General features: G+C 32.3%; 1 protein-coding gene across 1 annotated transcript in view; it reads right to left on the bottom strand.

Moving 5' to 3' along the window:
- The window catches only part of FAM227B (family with sequence similarity 227 member B), a 340,736-nt gene that overhangs the window by 294,066 nt on the left and 25,299 nt on the right, over positions 1-21,371 (bottom strand). The gene's annotated exons all lie outside the window — the stretch shown is intronic.

The following is a 21,371-nucleotide window of genomic DNA, read 5'->3' as shown; positions in this document are numbered from 1 at the left end:
TTCTGTGTCCAAAGTCTCCAAGAAAAAAATATGAATTGGTCTCAGGTTATGGAAGAGCTCAAAAAAGATTCTGAAAATCAATTAATAGAGGTAGAGGAAAAATTGGAAAGAGAAATGAGAGTAATGTGGGAAAACCATGAAACCCAAGTCAGCAGCTTGGTGATGGAATTACCAAAAAAATTACTGAAAAAAATAACACCTTAAAAACTACATTTATGAAAGCAATTTACTCTTAAAAACAAGTTTATGAAAGGCTTCAATCATGAAAGCAATTTATTCCACAAGTAGTATAGTTTCTGATATTTCTTTTGCACTTGAAAAGTGATATTATAATAAATGACTTCTACTCAATCAAAAGTAAGTACATAGTATGAGTCAGATACTGAGTGATACAATGGGGATGCAAAACCAAAACAAAATATTTCCTAAACTCAAGAAACTTGTTCAAATGGGGAAGAAAATATACATAAAATAAAATATAAACTAGGGAGCTATTAAATATAGACAATAAAATAGTGAAGGTGTTTTAGCAGTATTTAACATGGTTTCATGGTCAGATATGTGTTGTAGGAATATTTCAATGGAGAATTAAATGAAAAGAGTGAGAAACAAAGAAACCAATTAGTAGCTTATTGCAATAATTCAGGAGATGAATGCTGAGTGCCTAGGATGACAGTCATGGGAGAACAGAAAAGGAGAAGAATGTGAAAGATAGAGTTGAAATACAACTGGCATCCCTGATCAACTAATCTGTTCTGTGGGATGAAATCTGAATGAGAAATTGAGGAATACATTGCAAAGTCTGATAACTAGAAAGATAGTGGTGCCCTTGAAAGAACTAGGAAAGATAAGGTAAACATGAAGGGATTTTACATGTTCAAAAGAAGAGTGGTGAAAAGATCTAAGTATTATTTTGGACAAGTTGAAGAGATAACTATGGAACATTTAATTCAAAATGACCAGAAATAGATAATGTTTAACTACAGCTCTGGAAATTAACCAGAATGAAGATAACCCATGGGAATTGATGAGAAAATAGGAAAGAATTTATAATTGAGTGTAGAGCTGTTACCACACTTAGAAAGTGGGGCTTGAATGTTGATCCAGAATAGGAGATGGGCTATGAAATTTTTCAAGGAGTTTAATTGAGAAAGGGAGGAAATATTTGGGAAAAGCTTAAGATGGAAGAGTCCATTGGAGGTGGGGTTTCTTTTAATAATAGCAACAACTTATGTATATTTGAAGACAATAGGGAAGGGATCAATTGGTAGGTTAGAGATTCAAATTGGGTGACTGAAGATGTAATTTTCTGGAGAAGATAGGAGGGGACAGGATCAAGTACACATACAGACAAGTTGGTTTTGGCAAGGAGAAAAGCCATCTCTTTGTCAAAGATTGGGAAAAATGAGGGTACAGTGGGAGATGTCAGTGGGTTTCTAAATGAAAAGAATGGGAGAAAAAGGAGATCAGATTGAATGGCCTCAAATTTTTTCAGTCAAGTTCAGTCAGGTCCTCAGTTGACAGATCAGGAAGATGGAGAGGAGGTCGGGCAGTTTGAGGAAGGAGAAGATTAAGAGTAGTTTTGATGGAAATTGAGATAGGAATAAAATAGGGAGGATTGAAAGGACTATCCTTTTCAAGTTCATTTGAGATTGGATCATATATTATTCAGTACTTTTTGAGTAAGAATAATAGTAAATCAGGTTTGAGGTTTAGCAAGATAAGGCAAGACAAGAGGGCAAGGAATTCAATTACAGAGGTCCATATTGCTGCAATGACTAGTTTGGTTGAGGTGAGAGAGAAGTAATAATTGAGGGGTGAAAAGAATAGAGATCTAAATTGGTACCCAAGAACAGGTTAGGAGAGGTGAAGCATAGGGAGTCTTGGAAGAATAGAAAGTTATAATCCCATAGTAATGGCCAGAAAGTTATGGTCACAAATTGTAAATCTTTTCATGTTTTTCTAAAATCAATTTGTTCATTATTTTTACAGCATAGTAGTATCCCATCACCATAATATACCATAACTTTTTAGTCATTCTTCATTTGATGGACATTCCTTTAATTTCCAGTTTACTACCACAAAGAAAGTGGTTATAAAATATTTAAGAACATATAGGTTCTTTTCCTTTTTTACTTGATCAACTTGGGAAACAGGTTTAATAGTGGTACTGTTGGGCAAAGGGTTTTTATAATACTGTTTCATATACCTCTTTGATCAGTTCACAGTTCTACCAATAGTAGAATACCAATTTTTCCACATCCTTTCTAACATTTCTCACTTTTCCCTTCTATCATTTTGGCTAATCTGAAAAGTGTTTTAAAGAATTTTTCATATGACTATATATAGTTTTAATTTCTTTATCAAAAACCTGTATTTCCATATCCTTTAGCTATTTATCATTTTTGGAAATGACTCATTCTTATAAATTTGAAAAAAGATCTCATATATTTGAGAAATGAGACCTTTATCTGAGAAACTGGCTATACCTTCCTCCCCACCCCCATTTTCTTCTTTCCTTTTAATCTTTGCTACATTGATTTTTTTTTTTTAGTTTTTTTTGCAAGGCAATGGGATTAAGTGGCTTACCCAAGGCCACACAGCTAGGTAATTATTAAATGTTTGAGGCCAGATTTGAATTTAGGTATTCCTGACTCCAAGGCTGGTGCTCTATCCACTGCACCACCTAGCCGCCTTGCTACATTGACTTTTAATGTAATTTAAAAAAACTATCCATTTATATCTCATGATGTTTTATTTCTTATTAATTCATAAATTCTTCCTCTATTAATAAAGCTGGATAGTCAATATGTTCCATGGGGTTTTTTTGGCAAAGCAATGAGGTTAAGTGACTTGCCCAAGGTCACATATTCAGGTAATTATTAAATGTCTGAGGCCATATTTGAACTCAGGTTCTCCTGACTCCAGGGCAATTCTCTATCCACTGTGCCACCTAGCTGGCCCCCATATATTCTCTTACTCTCTTTATATCTAGATCGTGTATTCATTTTGGCCTTATCTTGGTAAATAGTGTTAAGAGAGTGGTGTGTACTTAATTTCTGCTAAACTTTTCTAGTTTTCTATTAATTTTTACCTAATAGTGAATTCTTACCCCATAAGCTTAAATTTTTACATTTGTCAAAAATAAGAGGTTACTACAACCATCTGCCACTGTGTATTGAATGCCCACTGTTTCACTGATCCACCTTTCTATTTCTTAGCCAGTATCAGATAGTTTTGATAATTACCACTTTAAGTTTAAATCTTTTTATTTTTTACTAATTCCACTGATACTCTTGACCTTCTGTTCTTCAAAATGAATTTTGCTATTATTTTTTCTAGAACAACAAAAGAATTATTTGGTAATTTAGTTGGGATGATATAAGTAGATTGGTTCAATAGAAATATCATTTTATTATATTGATGCTGTCTATCCATTAACAATTAATATTTCTCCAATAATTTAATTGATCTTATTAGTATAAAAAGTGTTTTTAAAACTATGTCCTGAAGTTCCTGGGTTTGTCTTGAGGGTATACTCCCAAATATTTCATACTGTCTACAGTTACTTAAAATGAGGTATTTCTTACTATCTCTTCTCACAGGGTTTTTTTTTTTTTGGTGATATATAGAAAAGTTGATGATATATGTGGGTTTATTTTATATAATGCTACTTTTCTAAAATTATAGTTTCCACTAGCTTTTTAGTTCAATCTCTAGGATTTTCTAAGTATAGCATCATATTATCTGCCAAAAAAAAAAGAATTTTATTACCCAGCACCCAATATGATTCCTTCAATTTCTTTCTCTTTTCTTATTTGATTTTGCTAGCATTTCTAATACAATGTCAAATAATATTGGTGATAATGGACATCCCAGTCTTATTGGGAAAACTTTTAACTTATCCCCATTACAAATAATGCTTGTTGATGATTTAAATGGATATATCTTATCATTTTAAGGAAAAAATTCATTTATACCTATGTTTTCTAGTGTTTTCAATGATAATGAATTTTGTATTTTATCAAAAGCTTTTTTGCATTTAATAATATAATCATATGAATTTTCTTATTTTTGTTATTGAAATAATCAATGATTCTAATATTTTTCCTTATGTTAAACCATGCCTGCATATTTGGTATAGATCCTAATTGTTTACATTTATAATGTTTGTGGCATATTGTTGTAGTCTTCTAGTTAGGATTTTATTTAAAATTTATTCATTAGAGAAAATTTTCTTTCTGTGTTTTTGTAGTATCAGCACCATATTTATTTCAGAAAAAGGAGTTTGATAGGACTCCTTCTGTGCTTATTATGCCAAATAATTTATTTAAGATTGGAATTAGTTGATTTTCAAGAGTTTGGTAGAATTCACTTGTAAGTCTATATGAATTTGATGCTTTTTTCTTAGGAAGTTCTTCTATGGACTGTTCAATTTCTTTTTCTAAAATAGGGTTATTTAGATATGCTATTTCCTCTTCTGATAATCTAGTCATAATTGGACAAAATAACTCCTAATAATTGCTTTGATATCATCTTAATTAATGGTATAGTCCCCTTTTTTTGATACTAGTGATTTAGTTTTCTTTTCTCTTTTTTAAAATCACATTAACCAATGATTTATCATATTTGCTTTTTTCATAAAACCAACTCCTAATTTTACTTATTAATACAATGATTTTCTTATATTCAATTTTATTAGTTTCACTTTAAATTTTTAGAGTCACCAGTTGGGTATTTAGCTGGAGATTTTTAATTTGTTGTTCTTCTAGTTTTTAAGTTGCTATTCAATTCATTGGTTTGCTCTTTCTCTATTTTATTGATGTAATCATTTAGAGATAAAAATTTTCCTTCAGTTATTGCTTTTATGCATTTAATAGCTTTTGATATGCTGTCCCATTATTATCATCCTCTAATGAAATTATTCATTTAATTATTCATTCTTTAAGATAAGGTTATTTAATCTTCAATTATATTTAATGTGTCTTTTTATATTACTTTGCTAAATATAATTTTTATTGCATTATGATATAAAAAGAATGCATTTAATATCTGTTTTCCTGAATTTAACTACAAAGTTTTTATGCCCTAATATATGATCAGTTTTTGTAAAGGTGCCATATACCACTGAGGAATGGTATATTCTTTTTCTATTCCCATTCAATTCTTTCCAGCTAAATTATATATAGCTTATCTAAGACTCTTTTCATGTCCTTGACTTTTTTCTTATTTATTCTTTTGGCTGGATTTATCTATATAGAAAAGGTAAAGGTTGAAATTCCCCTACTATTGTGGTTTTGCTATCTATTTCCATCTATAATTCATTTAATTTTTCCCTTTAAAAATTTTGAAGTTATAGCATTTGTTGCATATTGATTTAGCTTTGATAATACTTCATTATCTATGGTAAATTTTGTTTGAGGATCATGTTTGCTACCCCTATTTTTCTGCAACAACTGACACATAAGAAATTCTACTCGAGGTCTTTATCTTTAATGTATCTCTCATTTTCAAATGTGTTTCTTGTAAAAAAATATTGCTGGATTCTGGGTTTTACTCCATTTTGCTAACCATTTCTGTTTTATGCTGAGTTCATTCCATTTATGTTTTAAAAATACTCTTTTTTCCCTCTAATTTTTCTACAACTTCTCTTAGTTGATTTTTAGAGTTCTTTTTAAGCTCTTCCAAGAACTCTTATTAGGCTTGTGATCATTTTAGATTTTTCTTTGAAATAAAGTAGTTTTGACTTCAGTGTTTTCTGAATTTGAATCAAAATCTTCTCTATTACCCTAGTAGCTATCTATAGTTGGGATTTTTTTCTTTTACTTATTTTTTAAACTGCTTCTTTCTTGGTATTTAAATTTATGTTAGTTAGTCTCTAGTTCTGATGTGTGTGGGATAATGTCTTAATCTTCACGGGTTTTATGTCATTGTTTTCTGAGCTCTTGTCTGGGGCCCTGACCTCAAATACTCCTCAGGGTCCCCAGAAATGCTGTTACTGCAAATGATCTTACTCCCTTTGGTCCTTCCCAAGGCTTCAGTTCATCTTTCTGCCCTAGAATAACCAGGGACTCTGCTCTCCTGGGAGCCTGCAAGGCCCAGCTTCTCTGCAGTCATATGCATGCTCCTCTCCCACACCTGGAAGAGAATCTCATTAATACATCTGGACCCCTGGTCCAGAAAGTACTGCAATCTTCTCCTAATCTGCTGTCTGATTCTTGCTACCCCCCTGCCCCGACCCCCCATTATCCATGGGGAGAGATTCCATACGTGAGTCTGTCTCCAACAGTTGACCCAGGTTTGTTATTTATTGTTATTATTTATTATTTATCATTATTTATTGATTCAGAGTTCTGTGCCCCAAGTTATCTGCATTTCAGTCAAGTCAGACCATCATCCAAGGAGGTCAGATATTTCCTAACATCCTTTCAAGTTTTCTTAGGCTGGAAAATTACTTTACCCTAACTTTTAATTATTTCTGTAGCTCTACAGTTCACTTCAAAGCATTATTTTAAATTATTTGTGAAGGAATTTAGGAGAGCCAGGTAATTTCCTGCCCTATTCTGCAAGCTTCCCAGAATCTCTCTTAAATGCTTCAAGGTAAATTGATTCTCATATATTTAACACATTTTAATTAGTCTTCTCTAATTATTACTTTTTTAATTCTGTAATTTCATGTAGAAATATTGCTATTCACAGATTTATTTTATATGCTGTCACTTTACTAAATATACTATTTAAATTAGTTTCTTTGCCCATTCTGTCTTCTAAGAAAGCCACCACATCTTATCAAATAGAAATTATTTTGCTTCCAGTTTGCTGATATGTAGTTTTTATTATTATCTCACAGATTCCCAATATAATAGGCACTTAGTATAAATATTTCCTTATTATTGTTAGTACTAGTATTTTCCAGTACTATAAACATTTTCTCATGTTAAAAATGTTTATATTTGTTTTTTTAAAAAATATTTTATTTATTTATTTTCCCAATTATATGCAAAGACAGTTTTCAACAATCATTTTTTTGGGTAAGATTTTGAGTTTCATATGTGTCTCCCTCCCTTCCTTTCCTACCCTGATAGAAAACAAATCTAATATAAGCTATATATGTATAAGTATGTTAAACATATAACTATATATATATATATATATATGTTGTGAAAGAAAAATCAAAAAAAGGGAAAAAGACTATAATATATAAAATAAATTTTAAAAATTGAAAATATTATGCTTTGGTCTGAATTCAGATTCCATAGTTCCTTTGTCACATAGCTGAGGATGGTATTTTCTATCAAAAGTCCTTTAGAATTGTCTTTGATAATTGTACTGTTGAGATAGGCAAATCTATCATATTTGATCATCCCAGAATGTTGCTTGAATATGTACATTGTTCTTCTGCATCAGTAAGTATGACAAGTCTTTTCTGAACATTCCATCCCTCACAATTACTTACAGAACAATAGTACTCTATCATATTCATATACCAAAATTTGTTCAATCATTCCCCTACTGATGCTATGCCTAGACATTGTAAGGATTATAATATAAATATGGATTATACTTTGGTAAAATATTTTCCTGTATTCATTGATACATGTGTGGTTTTATTTTTAATATTATTATGTTGTTTTCTTAATGATGAACAATTTGGGCATCTCTGGTATAAGTCTAATTTCGTTAGAATGAATAATTATTTTTTAGGTTTTTGCAAGGCAATGGGGTTAAGTGGCTTGCCCAAGGCCACACAGCTAGGTATTTATTAAGTGTCTGAGGTCGGATTTGAACTCAGGTATTCCTGACTCCAGGGCCAGTGCTCTATTCACTGGGCCACCTAGCTGCCCCTTAGAATGAATAATTTTTTGGATGAATTACAGTAATGTTGTTACTAGAAGTATACTTAAATTTTGACTCAATATCAATTTGGCACAGACATTTGTCTTAGATTCTCAATTAAATAGTAAAGTTGTATAAGTTTCTAATACTTTATTTTGTCCTCATTTTGATGCTTTATTTCTCATTTCTAGTATCTTTGTTAGATTTACTAATTTTTGTCTTAAAACAATTCTTGAATTTATGATTTCAATTATATATTTTTTTAAACTTATAATTCTGTTCTAATCTTAATTGTACTTCTTTGTTGAGTTGTTGCTTTTTTCTTTTTTAGATTTATAAATTGCAGGTTTAATTCATTATTATCCTATTGATATAAACATTCAGTGATCTGAATATAACTTGGAAAAGTGCTTTAGCTATATCACATATTCTGTTATAACTGTTTATATTACTAATCTTTAATGTATTATCACTTATTTTATTATTACCTCTCATACAATATTTCAATTTTAGTATTTTTGTCAGTCTACACCTTTTCATTCATGACATTATAATTTATTGCTAATTTTATTGCATAATTACCAGCAGAGACTGCTGGTCTATGTATTTTGATATCTCTTTGGTTCACTTTGTTATTAAGTTTCATGAACACTTGAAAAATAATATATCCTTTATTTTTTCTATTAAGTTCTCTCCATATATTAAATAAATTAAATTTAATGTTTTTTACTCTACATTTTTGTTAAATTTGTAATATTCTGATCATTGAGATATTAAAATCCCTCACTAATAGCATTTTAGTTGATTTTTTCTTAGAATGCTGTTATTTTAAATCCATATATATGCATCAGTTTAATATTATATATTCTCATTTTACATAGAACATTTTAGCATAATATAATGTTCTTTTAAATTTATTTTTATATTTTAATGCTTTAATTAAATGCATCATTACTTCTTTTAAGGATTTGGTAATAACATGCTGAATATTAACTGATTTCTCATTTTGTAACTATTTAAATCCTTCTGGATTAAATATATATATATATGAATATATCATAAATAGCATATTGCTGCATTCAATTCGCTGTATCTTTTCATTGGAGAATCTTGTACGTTTATATATAAAATGATCAAATTTTCTCCTTTTTCCAGTCATACATTCATAAGAGAATAAATACTTTTTTCTTATTTATATAAATAAAATTCATTAAACATAATTCCTGCATTATATTTTGATAACTGTATGATTTAATTTGGATTTCTTTTATATCAATAATAGGAGCTTAATTTGAGGATTACATTTTCTCTCTTTAAAAATGTGAGACAGTTCTCTTCTTCACTTTGACCCTCTTATTTTTCATAGATTAACATTTTTTTCTTTTGTTTAAATTGTCATTGTTCTCTTTCCTGCATCTATCTGGTTTTGTTTATTTGTCTGGAGAGATATTGCAAGAAGACTGGATTTCTTCAATATTTTCTGCAATATTAACTGGACTTTCTTTGAGTCATTTAAGGAGGTTATCCACTATAATCATGAATTTTTTCCCGGTAATAATTATTAAAAAATCAATATGAATTCTCTCCCAAGGTTTATTTGGCCATTTAAAAAATGGAAAATAAGTGCTTTTGGCAGATTGTATCAAGAAGTCTTGCATGGACTACCTCCCTTAACAGTTATTTTGATACTTTAAGCTGTTAGTCATGGCTTCTAGCCAGGGTAGTAGTAGTAGTGCATAATTCCCAAATGGTCTGTATTAAAGCACTATAGCAGCCAGAACACCTGAACTATGGGGCAGCGGCTAGCAAATGCTGGAAAAGGGCAACTTACTATTTCCTATTCTTAGTCTACTTGAAAATAGCAAGAAACAATATCACTGGTAGTGATTTAGCAATCCCATCTGCCAGCTATACCATTACACAAGAATATTGATAATTTGGGCCAGGTGACTTCAAGTCATCAAAGATAGCTAGGTGCTCTCTTTACTATTTTCTTGTTTCTTGGGTATCAACTCCCAGTAAAAAAAATTTTGTTTTGTCAATTCCAGTGCAAAGGTCATTTCCCTTGGCAAAAAAGGAAGCAAAATTGGAAGGGAGGACTTCTGCCTTCTTTCTGCAGTCAGTTATTATCTCATCCTCCTGAAGTAGAAGTATTATACCATCTTTGATCTTTTTTCTCAATACAGCTCTAAAAAATCCTAACACTAGATCTGATTTCTATCATTTTTGTCATAAATATCTGAGGGGATGTTTACTTCACCTCAAAGTTTCCATCATTTCCCTTTCAGAAACCAGTTCTTCCCTATTAAGAATCAAATTTAGAATTAAATTTCTCCTTGATGGCTGCTCCAACTTTTGAAAAATTAAGTCGTCATTAAGGTGAGTCAAGAAATTATTCATTGCTCTTTTTTGATAGAGAGAGGAAAAGAGAGAGAGGGAGGGGGAGAGAGGGAGGGGGAGAGGGAGAGAAAGTCCATATCTTCATTACTATATCTTGGTTTTATCTAGTTTTATATCTGTTTTTTTTCCTGAATTACTGATCTCTATTCTTTCTGCCTATAAAGAGCAAATGAGAAAAAAATGCTTCCATCACCATCTCCATTAATTTCACCCCAATACACCTCATCTATAATTCGATTCCTTCACATGAATATATTTCTTAATTTATAAATGCTGTACCACCAACCCCATCCTCCTCATCTATCTTGTTTCTTTAGATTATTTTTTCAAGGCAATGGGGTTAAGTGGCTTGCCCAAGGCTACACAGCTAGGTAATTAAATGTCTGAGGTCGGATTTGAACCCAGGTACTCCTGACTCCAAGGCCGGTGCTCTATTCACTGTGCCACCTAGCCGCCCCCCTATCTTGTTTCTTTTAAATATGGTATATTCATAAAAACCCATATTATCATTATGGGGTTGGTCTCTTAAAGGCTCAGGGATACCTATGAATCAAATTTGCCTTCTTGCATTGATTCCTTTGACTTGTTGCCTAAATATGGAGTGTTTGAGAATAAACATTTGAGTCCAGTGGGAAAAAAAAGAAAAGAAAATAGGAGGAAAAAAAGCAGGTAAGGCAAGACTTCCAAACTGATATTGGTTGGCCTTGGCTGCCAAGCTGGGTTTTTTTTGGGAAAGAGTGAAAGGTGAGAACTGCTTGAGGTAGAGGAGTAAAGATGTGGAAGTATATTGATTCCTGCTAGCTTTTCTTGGGTGTCTGTATTCTTCCACATTCTGAGTGACTAAGTTCTAGATTTGAAGGTTCTATGGACTGTCAAAGGTCTTTGGCAAAGAGTACACTAAAGAGTTTGGGCATTACTAAATCTATTGGTAAATGCTTAGTGACAACTATATTCTAGATAATCCTTTTTGAGGTTTCCTTTATTTCTTCAAATATTAATTTCAGAGATTAAAGGATACAATTGAGACAATATTTATAAAGTCCTTAGCACAGTGCCAGGCATAAAATAGGAACTATATAAATACTGATTTTCTTCCTTCCCCTTTCCTTACTATGCCATTTTAAAGTTTTATTGGCAATTTTCATTATCATATCATAAACATTTCCAAAAATCCTCATCTAGACCTCCAACCCCATAGAATTTCTCTTGACACAAAAGTTGAACAAAACTCAGAGCAATTACATCTGACTGTCAAAATACTTTCTGGTACCTGAGACTCAAACCTCTCTACCAGAGTAGAGAGGTCTATTTAACCACTTATCCTTTAGACTATAGACTAGGTATGTCCAAACACACAGCACACTGGCTACATGTGGCCCTCAAAACCCATGCATGTGGTATTATTATATTTTATTTTTACAGTCATTGGTAATATGGGCTTCATCATAGTCATAAATAAATATTAAGTTCTAAATGTAACCCTTGACAAATTTTGGTTGAGCAATGTGGCCCATAAGAACTAAAAGCTTGGGCACCTATGTCTTTAGATTGATCATTTGGGATGGATGCCATAGATATTTAAAAAGAGAATTAGGGAGTCTGAATGCATACCATTTTAAAATTTGTTTTGTATTTTTTTCTTTCTCATATTTTTCCCTTTTGTTTTGATTCTACTTTCATAACATTGCTGATATGAAAATATGTGAAACATGATTTTACATGCATGACCTATATTGTATTGCTTGCTCTCATGGGGAGAGTGAAAGGAAGAAGAAAAATGTGGAATTCAAAATCTTACAAATAATGAATGCTGAAAACTCTCTTTACGTTAATTGTAAATAAATTAAAAGCAAAAAATCATAGTCATTACCTTGAATTAATATTCTTAAGTTTCTCAAAATTCAATATTTTTATCTTTTTTTTAGGTTTTTTTTTTTGCAAGGCAATGGGGTTAAGTGGCTTGCCCAAGGCCACACAGCTAGGAAATTATTAAGTGTCTGAGGTCGGATTTGAACTCAGGTGCTCCTGACTCCAGGGCCTGTGCTCTATCCACTGCGCCACTTAGCTGCCCCATTTTTATCATTTCTTAAGGTCCAATATTAATCCACTATATTCATGTATCATAATAACTCTTTTTCAGTCATTCTCCCATTGAAAGAAACCAACTTCGGTGCAGCTTTTTGTAAACTGAATAGTGCTTCAAATATTTTCATTTGAGGGACTCTTCCCTCTGTCTTTGAACTCTTGTGGTGTATGTGGACAGCAGAGATTAGTAGAAAATAATGGGCATATATACTGAAATAATAATTTTCTAGTAGATTCCAAATTGTCTTATCTTATGCATTTGTTTTATAAGGATGTTGGTCCGTTATGGTCTTCTCTATCTTAATGTTTAGAACTCAGCAATTTATCAAAAATCTATTTCCCTCATAAATATTCAACTTGTAGCATATATTGATATTCTTGGTTGTAAATTATTTTTTCCATCTTTTAGCATTTCACATTTTTATATATTCTTTTTTCACTTTTGATGTGATTCTTCATGATTCTAAATGGAATTCCTTATATTTCTCTTTGGTTAGTGAGTTCTGGCAGAGTGATCAAATTTCTGAGTATTATGTGCCTGAAATTTCTATTTCCTCTTCTGCTTAGTTGGGCAATTTATATTTTTGTAAATATTTATCCATTTTACTTCTCAGATAACAAGATTAGTTGCATGTATTGATTAAAATAGCTCCTAATAATTGCTTTAATTTATCTTCCTTTCATTCACCTTTTTTTTACTTTTGATACTGTAATTTGATTTTCTTTTTTAAAATAAAATTAACTAATGATTTATCTATTTTTATTGTTTTTCCTCATAAAAACATCTCCAAGTTTTATTAGTTTAGTGGTTTTTTTTAAACTTCCAATTTTATTAATCTCTTTTGATTTTCGGGATTTCTAATTTGGCATTTAATGGGAAACTTTAAATTTGTTTTCTCCTCAGTTTTTATTAATTGAGTTTTTCTTTATTTTGTTGATGTAAGCATTTAGAAATATCAATTTTCTCCTAAAATGCTTTGGCTACATTACAAAAATTTTTGATATGTTTAATTTGAGGGATTATTTTTAAGTTATTTGGAGGGAAATATTGGGAAAATTCAACTGGGTTGCTGCTAATACTCTGTCATCTTGGTTCTGTCTCCCCTAAAGGGCAATTTTTATTATTTGCCCCCTAACTTAGTGGTTTCAATAATTTTAAAATGACAACCTCATTGTTGTCATTATCTTTAATGAAATTGTTGGTTTTCTATGATTTGTTCTTTGACCCACTCATTCTTTATGATTAGATCACTTGGTTACCAAATTTTAATCTATCTTCCTGCGGTAATAATATTGTAAATATTTTTGCATATGATTTACAAAGATGCATTTAATATTTTGCATTTGTTTGTGAGGTCTTATGACCTGGTCATAAAATACTGGTCAATTTTTGTGTGAAGGCTGAGAAAAAAAAGGTTATACTCCTTTTGTATTTCCTTTCAGTCTTTTCCCGAAGGCTATCATATCTCAATTTTCTAACATTGTATTCATCTAAACTTTTTTCTTATTTATGTTTAGATTTATCCAGTTCTAAGAGGTGTAAGATGAGGTCCCCTACTAGTATAGTTTTTGTCTATTTCTTCCTATAAGTCATTTAAATTTTCCTTTAAGAATATAGATATTATGCCATTTGGTACCTGTGTTTAATATTGATATTACTTCATTGTCTATGGTACTTTTTAGCAAAAGATTTCCTTGCTAATCTCTTTCATATTTGGGTCTATTTTTACTTTTTCTTTGAGATTATTATTGCTCTCCTAGTCTTTTTTTTTTATCTCAGCTAAAGCAGAATTGTTTCTTCAGCTTCTGTAGTATCGGGTTCTTCATCCTATGTTTTAAGAACTACTTTTGGAGTCTGCAAGTTTTCAGAGTTTTCAAAGGAATGATCCAAGTAAAGGTGTGGTCACTGTTCTCCTGGGCTGTGTTCTTGTCTTTATACAATAAGGTATCTTTCCCCCACTCCTACCACAAGGGCTAACACACCTCTTGGCCCTGGAACTATAACAAGGTCTACAGCTCTCCTGAAGCTACATGTGCTTAGTGCACCCTTTCTGCCTTGGAACTGAGAACAAGGTCCCCTTTTCCCTGTGGTTACAAGTACTAGTACTCCCTTTTTTCAGGGTGCTGCATCTAGGAACTGTACACATGCAAGGAATACAGTCCTATACCAAGTGCCAGCAAAGAGTGCCTTTCATTGTCATAATTTTTTTCCTTAATTAAAGAGTTTATTTGAGTTTTACATATTTCCCCCAATCTTACTTCTCCCCCCCACTGAAAGCAATTTTGTCAGTCTTTATGTTGCTTCCATGTTGTACATTGATACAAACTGAGTGTGATGAGAGATAAATCATATTGTTAAGGAAGAAACATAAAGTATAAGAGATAACAAGCTCAGATAATAAGATATCAGTTTTTTCTAAATTAAAGGGAATACTCCTTGAACTTTGTTCAAACTCCACAGTTCTTTATCTGGATACAGACGGTATTCTCCATTGCAGACAGCCCCAAATTGTTCCGGAATTGTTGCACTGATGGAACGAGCATGTCCATCAAGGTTGATCATTGAACTCATGTTGCTGTTAGGGTGTACAGTGTTTTTCTGGTTCTGCTCATCTCACTCAGCATCGGTTTATGCAAATCCCTCCAGGCTTCCCTGAATTCCCATCCCTCCTGGTTTCTAATAGAACAATAGCATATTATGACATACATATACCACAGTTTGCTAAGCCATTCCCCAATCGAAGGACATTTACTTGATTTCCAATTCTTTGCCTCCACAAACAGGGCTGCTATGAATATTTTTGTACAAGTGATGTTTTTACCCTTTTTCTTTATCTCTTCAGGGTATAGACCCAGTAGTGGTATTGCTGGATCAAAGGGTATGCACATTTTTGTTGCCCTTTGGGCATAGTTCCAAATTTCTCTCCAGAAAGGCTGAATGAGTTCACAGCTCCACCAACAATGTAATAGTGTCTCAGATTTCCCACAACCCTCCCAACAATGATTGTTATCCTTTCTGGCCATATTGGCCAGTCTGAGAGGTGTGAGGTGATACCTCAGAGAAGCTTTAATTTGCATTTCTCTAATAAGTAATGATTTAGAGCCATTTTTTTATATGACTATGGATTGCTTTGATCTCCTCATCTGTAAATTGCCTTTGCATATCCGTTGACCATTTGTCAACTGGGGAATGGCTTTTTTTTTAAATATGACTCAGTTCTCTGTATGTTTCAGAGATGAGTCCTCTGTCAGAAACATTAGTTGTAAAGATTGTTTCCCAGTTTACTACATTTCTTTTGATCTTGGTTACAGTGGTTTTATCTGTGCAAAAGCTTTTTTAATTTAATGTAATCGAAATCATCTAAGTAAGATGTTCTCCATCTCTTCCTTAGTCATAAACTGCTTCTCTTTCCATAGATCTAACAGGTAAACTAGTCATTGATCTTCTAATTTGCTTATAGTATTGTTTTTTATGCCTAAATCCTGTATCCATTTGGATCTTATCTTGGTATAGGGCGTGAGGTGTTGGTCTAATCTAAGCTTCTTCCATATTCTAATTTCCCAGAAGTTTTTATCAAAATGAGAATTTTTATCCCAATAGCTGGACTCTTTGGATTTATCAAACAGCCGATTACTATAATCGTTTCCTGCTATTGCACCTAGTCTATTCCACTGGTCCACCACTCTATTTCTTAGCCAATACCAGACAGTTTTGATGACTGATGCTTTATAATTTTACATCGGGTAGGCTAAGCCCCCTTCCCTTGCACTTTTTTCATTAAACCTCTGGAAATTCTTGATTCCTTATTTCTCCATATGAATTTACTTACAACTTTTTCTAACTCATTAATTTTTTGGAATTTTGATTGTTAGGGCACTAAACAGGTAGTTTAGTTTTGGTAGAATTGTCATTTTTATTATATTAGCTCTACCTATCCATGATATCTGCCCAATTATTTAAATCTGATTTAATTTGTGTAAGAAGTGTTTTATAATTGTTTTCAAAAAGCTTCTGAGAATGCCCTGGAAATAGACTCCCAGGTATTTTATATTGTATGAGGTTACTTTGAATGGGATTTCTCTTTCTAGCTCTTCCTGCTGTATCTTGATAGTCATATATAGAAAAGTTGAGGCTTTATGAGGGTTTATTTTATATCCTGCAACTTTGCTAAAATTGTTAATTGTTTCCAGTGGCTTTTTTGGATTATTTCTTGGGATTCTCTAGGGATACCATCATGTCATCTGCAAAGAGTGAGAGTTTTGTCTCTTCCTTCCCAATTCTAATTCCTTCAATTTCTTTTTCTTCTCTAATTGCTGAAGCTAACATTTCTAATATGCTATTGAATAGTAGTGATGATAATGGGTATCCTGGGGTTTCACCCCTGATCTTATTGGGAATGTCTCTAGCCTCTCCCCATTGAATATAATGCTTGTTGATGGTTTCAGATAGATACTGCTAATTATTCTAAGGAACAGTCCATTAAATGTCATTCTCACCAGTTTTCTGATCCTCTTACTGTCTCTGGGTTGAGAGCTCAGGGAGCTGTATCCAAGACCTGGTGATGTTTCTGGGGCATGCACTGCACTCTGGGTCAAACCTGATCCCAGGTTTGCCCTCCTAAATTTTCTTGGGCTGGAAAAATGTCTCATCCTTATCTTTTATTTGCTATTCCTCTCCAGAATTTAATTCGAGGCATTATTTTTAAGTTATTTGGAGGGAAATTCTGGGAAAAATCAACTGAGTTGCTGCTAGTACTTGTAATGTTGATTCTTCCTCCTCCCCTAAAGGGCAATTTTTATTATTTGCCACCTAAACTTCTGGTTCCAATATTTAAAATTTTTTTCATATAACTTCTCCAAATATCTAGCTTTTGTCTTTTGTTTGTATCATTATAAGACCCTGATATTTTAAAAATTATTTCTTTACACTATTTTCCAAATTAATTATTTTGTAGTGTTTGCATTGAATGCTCTTTCAATTTTTTATTCCATTTCCACCATCCTTTTTTCAAAGTGTCAGTTCACCTTTCTATTACCTAGTTTTTGTTCTAATATCCCTATTTCTTCCTTTAGTTCTTATATTAGGCCTTCAGCCCAATGTTCAGAGTCATTTTTATTTAATTAATTTCTCTTCAGTGGTTCTAAGCATGTTTATTACAGGATTCTTTTCTTCTGTTTCATTGTAGGTATTGTCTTGTGCTTGCATATTTCATTAGTCTTTTCACTGGTGGCTATATAAATTTATTTCCCTTAAGAAGTCCAAATCCCTGAACTTTTCTATCATTACCCACCCACTTCGAAAACAGAGGTGGTCCAGTAGATAAGAGTACTGGATTCAGAAAGACTTGAATCCAAATCTGGCCTTAGATACTGACTGACTTGTGAACCTGGACAAATCACCGTATCTCAATTTCCTCAACTATAAAATGGTGATAAAAATGATATCTACCTCTCAATAAGTTATTTGCTAAGTGCTAAGCATGATGTCTGGTAAATAAATGTTTGTTTCCTTTGTTTTTCAAGAAAGCACTTAATAAAGCACTGAGGAATTACACTAAGTTTTAGTATTAGCATAAAACTGAAGCAATATTTTATATCACTTACTAAAATACCACAACTAGAATAAACTTACTTTTTGAAACTATCAAAATCCATGAGGCCTGCTGCTGACACCAATTCTCAGAGGCATTTTGCCATTGTCCTTTGTAATATAACTATGATTTTATTGTCTTGTGATAGAACATGACTGTCTAATATCAGGTTAGATGAACTATAAGGGACAGCTTCTCACTTCATTAAGAAAAGTTTTATCCATTGTACACATTAACAGTCACATTGTGTGATAATCATCTATGATTGACCCAGTTCTTCTCAGCAATACAATAAAGACAATCCTAAAGGACTTGTAATAGAAAATACCATCTACATCCAGTGAAAGAACTATGGCATCTGAATGCAGATCAAAGCATGCTATTTTCAATTTTTGAAATTTGTTTTATGCTTTATGGTTTTTTCTCCTTTCCTGTTTTTTCCCTTTTGTTGTGATTCTTCTTTTTGCAACATGACTAATATGGAAATATATTTAACATGGTTATAAATTTATAACCTCTATCAGATAACTTATCTGATGGGGGGTGGGGAAGGAAGGGAGGGAGAAAATGTAGAACTCAAAAACTTCCAAAAAATGAATGTTGAAAACTATCTTTGCATGTAATTGAAAATAAATATATATTTAAAAAAACAAAGGTTTTATCTTCAAGGGAACCTATGAATGTCATTTCTCAAAGTGACCATTCTTATAAAATTTGTCTCTCACATTTATATTTGTATATGTGCATATGCATGTGATGCTTGTCCTTCATTCTTGACGAGGATCATGACATCAGGGAGATAATGCCATGGCAAGAACATGAATTGGATTTGAATGGGGTGGGTGCTATGCTAAGTCACCAACCTCACTTTCTTCTCCATAGAACTCTGGGTCCAGTGACCAGATATGAATCAGGAAAACTAGAGATAGCCTTGGATATAAGGCAATCAGGGTTAAGTCACACAGCTAGCTAGTGTCAAGTGTCTGAGGCTGGATTTGATATCTTGCCCTCCAGACTACAAGGCCAATGCTCTATCCACTACACCACCTAACTGCATATGTTATATGTATTTTGCATATATATGCATATTAATATGTATATGCAACCATGGAATAATTCTCTGCCATGTAGTCTATGGCCTAAGAAAATGAAGGAATCATATTATGGCATGGACTGGGGCTTCTTAAATATTTAAAAAGAATCATGCACTTTTGTTTTGGGCTCTCTATTTTTTTTCCATTTTTGTTTTTTGCTTCAAGATATAGCAATCTCTCCCCCCACAGAAATCTCAGGAAGCAAATTGATTGATAACTTTCTTTTTTAAAAAAATCTAGGATTGGTATATGTATGTTATGGAACACTAGTGTTTGATTAGAAACCAGGAGGGATGGGAATTCAGAGAAGCCTGCATGGATTTGCATGAACTGATGCTGAGCAAGATGAGCAGAACCAGAAGAACACTGTACACCCTAAAAGCAACATGGGAATGATGCTCAACCTTAATGGACTTGTTCATTTCAACAATGTAATAATCAGGGCCAATTTTAGGGTATCTGTGATGGAGAATACTATCTATAGCCAAAGAAAGAATTGTGGAGTTTAAACGAAGACCAAAGACTATTACCTTTCATTTAAATTTTTAATAAGCTATCTTATTTTGTAATTTTGATATCACTTACATATATATTTTTTCCTTAAGGATATGATTTCTTTCTCAACACATTAATTGATCAATGTATAGCATGGAAACAATGTAAAGACTGTCAGAATGCCTTCTGTTGGGGGTAGGGGAAAGGAAGTGAGATTGGGGGAAAATGGTAAAATTAAAAATACAATAAAAAATTCTGTAACTAAATAATCTATTTAAAGTATTGTGTTCCAAGGTAGTTTTTAACCCAAGTTCCCATGAACAGGTTGTGGAAAGAGTGCTGGACTTGGAATCAGAGAAACTTGCGTTCAAATAAATTTATATATACATATATGTGTGTGTGTGTGTGTGTGTATGTATATATATATATATATATATGTATGTATGGATAGATAGACAGACAGACAGACAACTAGATAGATAAATAGATAGATAGATAGATAGATAGATAGATAGATAGATAGATAGATAGATAGATAGATATGTATATATTCTGGCACATCTCTGGGCCTTAGTGTCTTCATCTGTAAAAGATATGGCTGTAAGACTCATCTCCCACAGTCTTTGAGAAACTCAAATAAGATGATGTAAGGACCTGAAAGGCCCATTATTTTGCTTTTTTTCAAAGCAGATTTATACCAATTGTAGTGGTGTATGTTTTAAAGAACTTGTTACTCCCACAAGTTGTGTTGGAAATTAGAGAAACAAAAACTAGCAGGGGATCATCAGAATGTCAATACAATAGTTATTAACTGCTGTAGAGAACTATATTGGGTAAAGCTTACCCTTAAACAAAGAAGAATATAACTTCAGTAACTAATCAGGAAAAATATACTAAAAGAGTACAAAGGGAATAAGAACACTGTCCTCCTGGGTGCCTGGTATACACAGCAGGGAACTACTCCATACTGTAAGTTGTAAAAAGGAATCTTGTCAAAATGAATTTTCTCATCTGAAGCATCAATTTAAAAGCTAAATAAACTCTGGGCGGGGGGAGGGCAGAAAAAGGTGACATCATTCTAGTCCATATCTTAGAAGGCTGAGCACAGTCCTCAGGACATCTGTTAACTTTATTGCTTGGATTACTATCTTCATGACTGCAATGCTAATGCTGGACCAATGATTCCCAATTCAATACCATCACCATCACCACCACCAAAATTTTGGGACTTGATTTCTAACTTTTTATCAGATATCTAAGTTATAATTCTTTAAGATATTCTTTCAAAATATTAATGACTAATAATGATAATAACTTGAATTTCTATAATCTTTATTGCTTACAAAATAATTCATAAATATTTTCAATGTAATATTAAAAATAACCCTGAGAGATAGGGTCTATTATTATTTCCATTTTATAGATGAGGAATCTGAGGCAGACTTGCCCAGGATCACCCAATATTAGACTGAGATCAGATTTGAAGTTAGGGCTTCTTGACTATGGGCCCTGTGCTTTATCCACTGTACCATCTATTTGCCTATATTAAGGAAATACCTTAAGCCCTGAGAAAATGTGATTCATTTTTATTTCCTCATGTTACTCTTCAAATAACATTTTTTAATTAGTCAAATTTTCAATGCAAACTTAAGTATGTAGATTTTGAATATGAAAATCATCCATTCATGTGAGCCATATAATGACCTTTCTGTATTCTGTTTTTATTGTTTAGTCTAGCAGGCTAAATTTGGAACACACTACTCAAAAGTTGTACAGTTAATCATTTAAAGAATGTCTTTTTTTATACCAACATATAACATTCAAACTCAAAATACATTTATATGCTCTGAAAAGACAAAAAAATTTTTCA

The sequence above is a fragment of the Macrotis lagotis genome, chromosome 4 (assembly GCF_037893015.1).
Source record: "Macrotis lagotis isolate mMagLag1 chromosome 4, bilby.v1.9.chrom.fasta, whole genome shotgun sequence".
NCBI lineage: Eukaryota > Metazoa > Chordata > Mammalia > Peramelemorphia > Peramelidae > Macrotis > Macrotis lagotis.
This window is presented reverse-complemented; position numbering and strand designations above follow the sequence as displayed.